At 46.6% G+C, this 10315-nt stretch overlaps 1 long non-coding RNA gene across 1 annotated transcript; it reads right to left on the bottom strand.

Annotated features, from left to right (window-relative positions):
- Positions 1-464: 464 nt before the first annotated feature.
- On the bottom strand, positions 465-8381 carry LOC309533947. The gene is made up of 2 exons (XR_014220561.1): positions 8291-8381; positions 465-1083 (listed from the first exon to the last, which is right to left on the bottom strand). It is a non-coding gene; the product is annotated as an uncharacterized lncRNA (long non-coding RNA).
- Between the last annotated feature and the right edge of the window lie 1934 nt (positions 8382-10315).

The raw sequence follows: 10315 nt of genomic DNA, 5'->3' as shown, positions 1-10315 counted from the left end.
AGGGTGCGTGCTTGTTGCATCCTCCTCATGTCTGCCATTTAAGAAGTCACAGATTTGAGGGGGGGGGCGAGTGAAAGTGATGTAAGTGGCTTTCAAAGAAAGAATTGATTATGAATGATTTTCTGCCTATGAAAGGCAGAAAAATATATTTATATAAAATGAATGTAAAAGCCATGAAAGAATATTGTAAGGTTTGGGGTTCATTATTTTTTTTAAAGCAACTTTCCACCTCTCTAGATGAGAGTTAATGAGAACTTTAATATTGGCGTTTGGAGGAAACACATATCGCTTCTAGTTTTTGAACTCTATTACAATAAATTGACTTTAGTAAGAAATGTCCAGGGAATGCTTCCTTATACCCCATGGGAATATTAACTTTCTACCAAGATCATACTGTTTGTAGTGTTCTTTTAATAAAAAAGTTTTTGAAGGTGAGGAAAAAAAGAAATCAAATTTGGACCATATGAGGATCTAGCACAGCTACTATTGTCATTGTTTAATTTGCTTTTTCCTGCCTGAGACACACTGACAGAATGAAAAAGGGTTAGGAACGGAATGCAACGTATATTGATCACTGTATACCCAGCTGTGATATTGGTACAACTAACTTCATTTCCAAAGGCCAAGGAAAGAGAAATCTGTGTCACTGAAGACTGTTACCCTCAAAACCTTTTAGGACCCTGGAGATGGGAAGGTGATCAAAACCGACATTGATATAAAAAAATGGCATTCCAGATAAGGGTTTCAAAATGGTGAGAATACATCATCTAATGAGCTCCCCTCAGCGGTTCAGCCTGAAAACCATGAGGGTAAAAAGTGTGCCAGGGAGCCATGACTTTCTGTCCTGGCTCCACCCTCAACATCTCCATGAACTTTGGCCTCACCTCTTCCTCTCCTCATCTCTGTGTGTTTTGTACAAAAGTTACTAAAGTCAACTTGCTGAGTTCAAGGAAGCTTCTAAGCATCTTCAGCTGAGCACATGTAGAAGCTTCCTTCAGATTGTGTCACTCCATGCAGGAAGATGGAGACGAAGTATTTGCACCCAACACGAGCAGAGAATTCAGGGGCGGAGTGGTGTTTAGGCTGAAAGACAAAAGAAAGGCTACAGACTCTGTGTCTTCCAAAACTAACTTCAATTATGTCTTCTTCTTGGTGAACTAAATCATTGGCTTGTCTGGAGCAAGGGACTCTCCACAAAACCCATCTCTTTTGAAAGTTCATCGGCATTCAGATTACACTTTTCTAACTCAGCCACAATTGTGAGAGATAATCAAAACTGAGCTGGGTAGTGTTGCTGAGTAATGAGGAAGCTGGTGTCTTTCCTATAGTCGTAGATTCCTTTAAAACTCTTCACTTTATGCTGCATTTATAGCTTAGGCTATATACATTGTGGCTCTAACACCCCTTGATTTAAGTCTCTAATTACACTTCAGTCGTGATTCCAGCACACATGGATTCCATTGTCTATTGAGTCAGTGCATGTGTTTGGCACATGCCACAATTGCATTCTACTGAGAACTGAAACACTAGCCAAGAAAATGGAAACGAATGAAACAATAAACATATAACCCCCCCACACACACTTTTAGAAGCCATGTGGAGAGAATTCAGTTCAGGGTTCTTGTGCTAGTCCCGGGGGGAAGGTTACCGTTGTCGTAGTCAAAGTCCAGTCCTGAGTCACTAGCTTGGAAACAGTTCACAAGGAGCAAGGCAAGGTCCGAAGCAGGAAGCCGGGCGGGGACAGGAACACTGGAAGGTCAGAAGCAGGAAGCCAGGCGGGGGCAGGAACACTGGAAGGTCAGGTCTGGGTCCGGGTAGGAGCAGGTACTCAACGACGACGTTGCTTCCGCAACCTGGGACCGGGCTGACTGGCCTTTATCTTCTCTGAGGCCAGGGGCGGTCCCGGCCCCCAGGAGACCCGCCTCTCCTGGCCTTAAGGCGAGCACTCCTCCTGGGAGAAACCAGTTCCCTTCGCCTCTCTGCCCTGAGCCTCTGCAGTTCAGGAGAGGCTGAAGGGTTACTGGGCCCAGGGGGAGACTCACCTGTAGGCACTGAGTCCTCAACCACCTCTGGAGCCAGAATGGATTCACCTGGTGCCTGCTCCTGAGGATCCGGCACAGGTGCAGGCACCTCAGAATCAAGGCCCTGCCCCAGTTCAGCCAGCCCTGGAGGCGGGGACTCCTGTGCAGGCTGGGATTCCTCTGGTTCATCCTCTGAATTGGATTCCCAGGCCATCACAGTTCTGTAATACCACTGATGTCCTTTTTCCACACACCCCTTTCCCTGTTGTGGGAAAGGGCACATACTTCTAATGCTCTTTTGTTCATTAGGTATCAAGACAAACAGCTCAGGCATGCTTTACATCACTACATATCTGTCTGTCAGTATGTTTTTTATTAAGTTTTTATTTTATTTTATTTTTAAAATTAAAGGTTAAGTCCAGTCAAAGGTGACTATGGGGTGCGACACTCATCTCACTTTCAGGCCGAGGGAGCTGGCATTTGTTCACAGACAATTTTCTGGGTCATGTGGCCACCATAACTAAACCGCTTCTGGCACAACAGAACACCGTGATGGAAACCAGAGCACACGGAAATGCCATTTACCTTCCCGCCGCAGTGGTACCTATTTATCTACTTGCACTGGTGTGCTATCAAACTGCTAGGTTGTCAGGAGTTGGGAAAAAGCAATGGGAGTTCACTCTGTTGTGGGGATTCGAACTGCTGAACATCTGATTGGCAAGCCCAAGAGGCTCAGTGGTTTAGACCACAGTGCCACCCGCAGTTCACATTTTTATTATTGATGTTCTGTAATGTGTTTTTAATGTTGTACACAGCCCTGGGATCTTTTGATAAAGGGTGGTATATAAATTCAATAAATAATAATAATGAATAATGATTTCCCCTTAAGCCCCCTTCTGGAACAATAGATCCACGCCCCTGGCCTTGGCCTTAGCCATGCTCCCATGCCAATTGAAGGGGGAAAGTCTACACATTGGCAGTTGCTCACAGGTGGGCTTCCAGAAATGATAGGTACAGCTTCCCTCCTTCTCCAGAGGGAATGGCATTAGATTACATGGCTTAGAACAGCAGCCATACAATCTGATCCAGCTGTAGAAACTTTTGCATTGGCTGTCATGGTGATATTCGTACTCACAGATATGACACTTTGCTCTCACATTTAGTGGATTGGGAGATTCATCAAAGTGCTGCAAGATCTGGTAAAAATATTAACAGGTGGTAAGCTAATTGGGCCCCAACTACACCTTTTGTTCATGTCAGAAAGACACTGATCAGTGTTGCAAACTTCTGTCTAATCAGATATCGCTAGCCGTTAATTTGATACAATGCGGGCACCAAAGAAAATTAAGAGACTTCAAAAAATGGTATCAAAATAAATCTTCCCCTGACAGAATGAGAAAGCAGATGGCTGTGGCTGTAGGGCGAAAATTTCAAAGAGGCAAAGTGGGATTCAATTACAAAACACAAAGTAATGCATGGAATTCTGTGACTTGTGTGGGATTTTAAATAAAATGGCTAAAACTCTGCATATTTTTTTTTAAAAAATCATTTGTTCAAATGTAGTAACCACTTTTCAGTTGGAAATGCAAAACCAGTTCACAGCATCAATGAAAACACAAGTCACCAGTGAAGAGGAAATTGGGAATAGGAAAGGAGCTGCAGAATAGGAGGGGATGGTGTGTTCATAATTAGTAAAGGTAAACGGACCCCTGACCATTAGGTCCAGTCGTGGTCGACTCTGGGGTTGCGGCGCTCATCTCGCTTTATTGGCCGAGGGAGCCGACGTACATGTGGCCAGCATGACTAAGCCGTTTCTGGTGAGCCAGAGCAGTGCACGGAAACGCCGTTTACCTTCCCGCCGGAGCGGTATCTATTTATCTACTTGCACTTCGTGCTTTCAAACTGCTAGGTTGGCAGGAGCAGGGACTGAGCAACAGGAGCTCACCCCGTCGCAGGGATTCAAACCGCCGACCTTCTGATTGGCAAGTCCTAGTTTAACCCACAGCGCCACCCACGTTAGGCAGGAGGTTAAAATGGTGCTTAGTAGCTGCAATGCATGAGGACAATGTAGAGGGTTTCCATGGGGGTGGTCTCAGTACAAGGGAGACTGTGAAAAAGGAGCTGGGAACAGAAGACATGGGGTGAAGGTGGAAATGAGTGCAAAATAGATGGGAGAAGATGGGATGTTTTCTTGATTGGGCAGATAGTGAAAGTAAAGTATCTCAAAGTGGAGCAAGCAGGTGGGCAGAGCCTCCTCTCCCTATTGAGACAAATTTGCTGGTGAATTTTCATGAGGACTCCTAAAACAAATCAATAAATGACACAGAAATGTAGAAAGCCGAATTTAAGAATGGAAAACTGAAAAACTGAGAGAAACCAAAATTGGCAGACTCACCTACCCCGGCACAACTTGTGATTCACAAACCAAACCAAACTTGCCATCATTTGTGGGTGCTTAATAGCTTCTATTAAGGGACGCGGGTGGCGCTGTGGGTTAAACCACAGAGCCTAGGGCTTGCTGATCAGAAGGTCGGTGGTTTGAATCCCTGCGACGGGGTGATCTTCCGTTGCTCAGTCCCTGCTCCTGCCAGTTCAAAAGCATGTCAAAGTGCAAGTAGATAAATAGGTACCACTCCAGGGAAGGTAAACGGTATTTCCGTGTGCTGCTCTGGTTCACCAGAAGCGGCTTAGTCATGCTGGCCACATGACCCGGAAGCTGTATGCCGGCTCCCTCGGCCAGTAAAGTGAGATGAGTGCCACAACCCCAGAGTCATCTGCGACTGGACCTAACGGTCAGGGGTCTCTTACCTTTTAATAGCTTCTACTACTCACTCTTGCAATAACAGAAAGGGAAGAGAAGAGAAGAGAAGAGGACCTTTGCTGAGCTCTATATAGAGTACCATATATATAGACAGCAGAGGGAGATTGTCTTGGGTAGATATAGCCCGTAATACAGAAGGCACCCTTATTGGAAAACTTTGTTATCTCATTTCAATTCATTTCCCCCCTACAGCTGTAATTATGAGCAATGTTAGTTCATTCCATATTCAACAGATCTTCCTCAGAAAGTTGCATTATGCAAAGGAACACTAACAGACTCTTCAACAAACAGCTTTTTCATTAAAGTCTCTGGAGAAGTAGAGAGAACATACACAATTGACATCTCTTACTGGCGCGGGTGGCGCTGTGGGCTAAAGCCTCAGCGCCTAGGGCTTGCCGATCGAAAGGTCGGCAGTTCGAATCCCCGCGGCGGGGTGCGCTCCCGCTGCTCGGTCCCAGCGCCTGCCAACCTAGCAGTTCGAAAGCACCCCCGGGGGCAAGTAGATAAATAGGTACCGCTTACCAGCGGGAAGGTAAACGGCGTTCCGTGTGCGGCTCTGGCTCGCCAGAGCAGCGTTGTCACGCTGGCCACGTGACCCGGAAGTGTCTCCGGACAGCGCTGGCCCCCGGCCAATAAATGTGAGATGGGCGCACAAACCCCAGAGTCTGTCAAGACTGGCCCGTAAGGGCAGGGGTACCTTTACCTTTACCTTACTGGGGGAAAACATGGCATTGGATCAAATATGCCATTCATAAATGATGGAGATGGGTATACTCCTCGTCTTTGGAAAGTGAACTGCGTACCATGCATGGCTGGTACATTTTAAAGGTTAATTGGGAAGTTTAGCACTTTATTTATTTGTCTGTATTTACCTATTTACTTATTTAAAAGCATTTACATGCTGGCCTTTTATTGACTGAAACTCCCAACTCAGAACTCCGAAACCCAGAACAAAACAAAACTATCTCAAACACATAGTAAAATGATATTTAAAACTGGCAGAGCAGAAACAGTACAAAAGAAAGTCTACTTCTTTTTTTAAAAAAAATATTTTGTATTAAAAATAAGCAATATTAGTAGCACGCTTCCATGGAGCTCAGAGGTCCAAGCCGTCAAGGCTTCTTTATCATAGAATAATAGAAATGTAGAGTTCCAAGGAACTCAAAGGATCATCCAGTTGAACCCCCTGCAATCGAGGAATCACAGCTAATTCGAAGTGCCATGTTACATTGCTTGAACTGGTCTCATTCGAACATGCTTCCTTATTGCTTGAAGACAGAAGACACAGTAGCTTTTTGGAATTGTTTCATGAGCGCAGGGAGAGTGGTGGACAAAACAAACTAAACCTAAGGAAGATAGCAGGAATGAGCTGTCCCTATCACCTTCCAGCTTGTGGATGATGAACTTCTGAAATGGGGTCTCCAAGCAGTTGTGTAGGCTCAGTGAGTTGCTGTGGTCTAAACCACTGAGCCTCTTGCGCTTGCCGATCAGAAGGTCAGCAATTCTAATCCCTGCAACAGAGTGAGCTCCCGTTGCTCTGTCCGAGCTCCTGCCAACCTAGCAGTTCAAAAGCATGCCAGTGCAAATAGACGCAGTCATACCTCGGGTTGAAGTAGCTTCGGGTTGAGTGTTTTCGGGTTGCGCTCCACGGTGACCTGGAAGTGCATGCGCATATGCTCATTTTGGACTCACAGCTGTCCATGGAGGCGCAGGTCAATTCTGTATCCAGGGCAGCTGTCTACCAACTCCACCTGGTACGCATGCTGAGACCCTACCTGCCCGCGGACTGTCTCGCCAGAGTGGTGCATGCTCTGGTTATCTCCCGCTTGGATTACTGCAATGCGCTCTACGTGGGGCTACCTTTGAAGGTGACTCGGAAACTACAGCTAATCCAGAATGCAGCAGCTAGACTGGTGACTGGGGGCGGCCGCTGAGACCACATAACACCGGTCTTGAAAGACCTACATTGGCTCCCAGTACGTTTCCGAGCACAATTCAAAGTGCTGGTGTTGACCTTTAAAGCCCTAAATGGCCTCAGCCTAGTATACCTGAAGGAGCGTCTCCACCCCCATCGTTCTGCCCGGACGCTGAGGTCCAGTGCCGAGGGCCTTCTGGCAGTTCCCTCATTGTGAGAAGCAAAGCTACAGGGAACCAGGCAGAGGGCCTTTTTGGAACGCCCTCCCATCAGATGTCAAAATGATAAACAACTACCTGACATTCAGAAGACATCTTAAGGCAGCCCTGTTCAGGGAAGTTTTTAATATATGATATTTTAGTGTTTTTTTGGTTTCTATGGAAGCCGCCCAGAGTGGCTGAGGAAACCCAGCCAGATGGGCGGGGTACAAATAATAAATTATTATTATTATTATTATTATTATTATTATTATTATTATTATTATTGTTATTATCAAAATGACATCACATGCATGCACGGAAGTGGCGAATCGCGACCCGTACACATGCAGACGCGGGTTGCGTTCGCTTCAGGATGCGAACAGGGCTCCGGAATGGATCCCGTTCACATCCAGAGGTACCACTGTAAATAGTGCAAGTAGATAAATAGGTACCACTGTGGCAGGAAGGTAAACAGTGTTTCCATCTACTCTGGCTTCTGTCATGGTGTTCTGTTGTGCCCGAAGCAGTTTAGTCCTGCTGGCCACATGACCTGGAAAGCTGCCTGTGGACAAACTCTGGCTGGCTGTGGACAAACACCTCAGTCTGAAAGTGAGATGAGCACTGCAACCCCATAGACACTTTTGACTGGACTTAACTGTCCAGGTGTCCTTGACCTTTACCTTTTACTGCATGGTTTAGAACCTGAAGTGTGCTGGTTTCTGAAACCCAAGGCAGTACAGGCAGGGGCGTACGAAGTGGGGGTGGAGGGGGTGGTCTGCCCCAGGTGCCACTCTGGAAGGGGGGTGACAAGATGGCCCCTGCCTCCCCCCAGCTGTAATGCAGCTGAGGGCACGCACATTGTGCATGAGTGGCAGCCCATATGGACTGCGCATGTGCAGCATCCCATATGGAGTGAGCACGTGTGGCAGCCTGTATGGTCATTCCAGTAGCACCTTAAAGACCAACTAAGTTAGTTCTTGGTATGAGCTTTCGTGTGCATGCACACTTCTTCAGATATGCACACAAAAGCTCATACCAATAACAAACTTAGTTGGTCTCTAAGGTGCTACTGGAAGGAATTTTTTTTATTTTGACTATGGCAGACCAACACAGCTACCTATTTGTATGGTCATTGCGCATGTGCACTCTGTATAGGATGCCACACATGCACAGTCCATATAGACGTCGTGTGTGCGTCACCGGGCAGTTTGCCCCACCCCTCTGTGTCCCACTCCGGGTGCCAGAGAGGGTTCCTCTGCCACTGAATACAGGAGGAGCTCCACTTCAGAAGTTCGAAGTGGTTCGAAGTGGTCAGAGCTTAGCACACTCATACCTGTCCTCTCTGGCCACTTGGAACATTTGCACGTAAGCAGAGGGCTTGAGTGATGGCATGTAATGTAAATGAGCCATTCCAAGTGAAGAACCGCAGACCAGTGGCGTAGCGTGGGGGTGCAGGGGGGCCGGCCGCACCGGGCGCAACATCTGGGGGGGCGCGCTCGCACTCGCAGCTCTCTGCCCCTACCTGGCTCACTCACTCTCTCTCACTGCAGTGCTGGCTGTGCGAATCCGATCCGAGCCGCTGGGTCGCCGCCCACTGTGGAGGGGGTGGGTGCCAGGCGTGCGGTGCGGAGAGAGAGCGAGGGACTATCTGGGGGAGGGACAGTGCAGCGGCCGCCCAGCACAGCGCTGAGCGCGGGAGAGAACCACACCAGCCCAGCCCAGGCAGCAGCAAGAAGAAGCTGGCAGCGGCGGCAGGTTAGGGGTTAGGGGGCGCAAATTACTTGCCTTGCCCCGGTTTAGGGAGCGCAAATTACTTGCCTTGCCCCGGGTGCTGACAACCCATGCTACGCCGCTGCCGCAGACAGAACCTTTGCAGCACTGCACACCTCCAAGATAATATGTCACAATGGAGACAGTTGCTCATGCATTCAGTCACAAGGGGTACTCTTCACACATGACATTCAACAAATGTACCATCTGAGTAGCCATGGACACAATAGCTGAGCCATTCAAACAACTAGTGCATACTCTCACACAAACACTGTAGAGAAAGCATGTACCTGTGTTTAGTGTAACATGTGAACAATTAAGCAAATAATCAAACGATGGGAGCAGGAAGGATTAGTATGTGAATCATATGCATAATTGATAGCTATAGGATTGCTGGGGAGCTCCATTTAGAATAATAGAATTCCAAAGTTGGAAGGGACCCTGAGGATTGTCTAGTCTAACCTGCTACAATGCAGGAATATGCAAGTGTCCCATATGGGGATCCAACCTGCAACCTTGGTACTATCAACACCACGCTCTAACCAACTGAGCTAGAACCCTCCCTTTTGCCAGTGTGGGGTAGTGTGGGTTGATCTGGATATCTGGAATCGCACTGAAAGATCTGAGATTATTAAGGCTTGGTCTACCTGGGCTCCTTGAGAACTCCAAACCTGCTACTCCCCTCTGGGTACAGCATGGCACTCTGGATAGCTCCATGCAGCTATTTGACCTGTGCAAGGAAGGGGGCAGTAAAGATGCCACTGGCAGTGAATTGAGGCCTAAATTTCCTTCAGCATCCAGAGTTAGATGACAAATAGGTTTGGCAATCCAACTTTTCTTGGATTATTCATGAATCAGACTGGCAGGGGACATCCTGAATAGCTTCAATATCGCTGTGTGGTATCCAGATGTGATTCACCACATCTGGGTTATCCTAAGGCATTGTCTCTGCTCTGTCCTCTGAGGATAATTTTTCAGCATAGTTAGGATCTGCTACAGGACAAAATATTATTGTGAACAGCCGAGTTCTCTAATACAGTTTTGGAATACTTTACTTTTTATTATCTTGTGCTACGAAATGACTTAATTTGTTTTCTGTGCAAATATTCTAAGAATAGAAAATCTATTATGTTGGTACAATAATAGTGCCTACATTTCCTATAGCAACCTGCATTGCATTCTTAAGGCGTAATGTGGTCTGCAGCGATAAGCAATAGTAACTATGCTGGACTTTGTGTGGATTCAGATTTATTTATTTATTTTCAATGCCCATCGGTTCTAAACTTCTATTTTGGTGTATTATTTAGTTACACACATTTCTGGTGCATACAGACCAATTAAGAGAGTATTGTGGCAAACCAACTCAGAGTTTGGCCTTCTAAATATGATTTAAATTCGCTTTGGGCACAGAAATATATGACACTACTATATTGCACCAATTCTAGAATCCAAAAGGGCTGCTTTAGGAAAAAATTCTATCAAACTTTAGGATTAGAGCACGGTGGCCTCACACCTGTTCACATGGCTGATGAGAACAAAGTCACCGCCAGACTTGCTTTTAGTGTGTATGCATTGCCCAGGAGCAGTG

The sequence above is a fragment of the Podarcis vaucheri genome (genome assembly GCF_965113315.1).
Source record: "Podarcis vaucheri genome assembly, chromosome: 6".
NCBI classification, from domain to species: domain Eukaryota; kingdom Metazoa; phylum Chordata; class Lepidosauria; order Squamata; family Lacertidae; genus Podarcis; species Podarcis vaucheri.
Note: the sequence above shows the minus strand (reverse complement) of the source record. Positions and strands in the feature narration are given on the sequence as shown.